The sequence below is a fragment of the Otolemur garnettii genome, unplaced genomic scaffold, assembly GCF_000181295.1.
Source record: "Otolemur garnettii isolate 467f Iridium unplaced genomic scaffold, OtoGar3 scaffold00534, whole genome shotgun sequence".
NCBI classification, from domain to species: domain Eukaryota; kingdom Metazoa; phylum Chordata; class Mammalia; order Primates; family Galagidae; genus Otolemur; species Otolemur garnettii.
In genome coordinates, this window is record NW_003852929.1 from 12,601 (window position 1) to 14,590 (window position 1,990).

A 1,990-nucleotide genomic window follows, 5' to 3' on the forward strand; every position below is an offset into this window, starting at 1 on the left:
CAGAATGTTTATTGCAGCCCAATTCATAATTGCTAAGTCATGGAAGAAGCCCAAGTGCCCATTGACCCATGAATGGATTAATAAATTGTGGTATATGTACACCATGGAATATTATGCAGCCTCAAAGAAAGATGGTGACTTTACCTCTCTCATGTTAACATGGATGGAGCTGGAACATATTCTTCTTAGCAAGGTATCTCAAGAATGGAATAAAAAGTATCCAATGTATGCAGCCCTACTATGAAACCAATTTATAGCTTTCATATGAAAGCTATAACCCAATTATAGCCCAAGAAGAAAGGGAAAGGGGAGAGGAAGGGGAGGGGAGGGGGGAGGATGGGTGGAGAGATTATAATCAGTGGGACCACACCTACAGTACATCTTACAAGGGTACATGTGAAATTTACTAAGGGTAGAATATAAACGTCTTAATACAATAACTAAGAAAATATAGTGAAGGCTATGTTAACCAGTCTGATGAGAATATTTCAAATTATGTATAAAACCAGCACATTGTACCCCATTATTGCATTAATGTATACAGTATGCTTTCATAATAATAATAAAAAAGACAATGAAATCCTGCCATTTGCAGGGATGTGGATGGAACTAGAGATCATTATGTTCAGGGAAATAAGTCAGGCACAGAAAGACAAATATCACATGTTGTCACTCACATGTGGGAGCTAAAAAGGTAGATCTCATAAGGTAGAGAGCAGACTGGAGGTTGTCAGAGACTGCAGAGGTTGGGGGGGGGTGAAGAGAGGTTGATGAATAGGTACAAATATACTGTTAGAGAAAAGGAATAAAATCTACTGTTTGATAGATTAGTAGGGTGACTACAGTTTTCAACAATCCATTGGATATTTCAGAATAGACAGAAGAGAATAATTCCAATGTTTCAAGCATAAAGAAAAGGCCACTATTTAAGATGATCAATGTCATGATTGTAATAAGTTATCAAATGTACCCTGAAAATATATACACCTACTGTGTATTAATTTAAAAAAAATAGAAAACATGCAGACATATAGAGGAGATTTGACACCCAGGTGAAAAGGAAGCCATGTGATCTCCGAAGCAAAGACTGGAGAGGTGGGACACAGTGGCCAGCAGCCACCTGGGCTGGGACAGGTGGATTCATACAGGAGGCAGGAGTGTCCAGGGAGGAACTGAGGCTGAAGGAAGGGAGAGAGGGAGGCTGAGGTGGAGGGAGAACACTGCAGAGGGTCCAAATGCCCTATAGGAGGTGAGGGAGCCACCAGGTTGGAAGGGTCCCTGTGGGGTGGGATCAGAGAGGAACAGGCCAGGAGGCCTGAGGAAACTGAGGCCAGACTGTGCTGGCTTTGCAGGCTGACAGGTGCTTCCCTCCCAGGGCTTGGGGGCTGCCAGGACCCAGGGCCCAGTGCACAGCTCCCTAGCTAGGGCTGCAGGAGGTGGCTATTGAGGGGGGGAAGGAGGACCCAAATGGACTCTGATGGGCTTATGGGCTGGCGAGGGCCAGGGCTAATTGGCAGCATGGGCAACTGTGCCAACAGGGCAGGTAATTGGACCCCAGGGCCCTGCTCTCCAGCAGGAAAAGCTCTTCCTCCCTGGGCTTTGGGGGCCACTCCTCAAGAGTGGTTCGAGGCTCTTCTGGTGACTGTGGCCAGCCTGGGAGTTGCTGGATGCAGGGAGAAGCTGCTCCAGACTCTTGGGCAGATGCAGCTGTCAGTTCCTGGTGAGGCATCCAGACCCTCAGGTAGGACCCAGCACATTCCCTACCTGATAACCGCTCATTTTACTGAGGCTTTAGGGTACACTGTACCCCTTGCACCATGACAGGGCCACGTGTGTGTACATGTGATCAGCACCTGCACTGTATGTGTCCCCCACACCCAGCCTGGGGCAGGGACTACCCTCTAGTCTGAACAGCAGCACCCAGCACAATGGCTGGGGTGCTCCATAAGTGGCCCTCATATCTTTGAGTACTGTTCTGAGTATGTGTCTG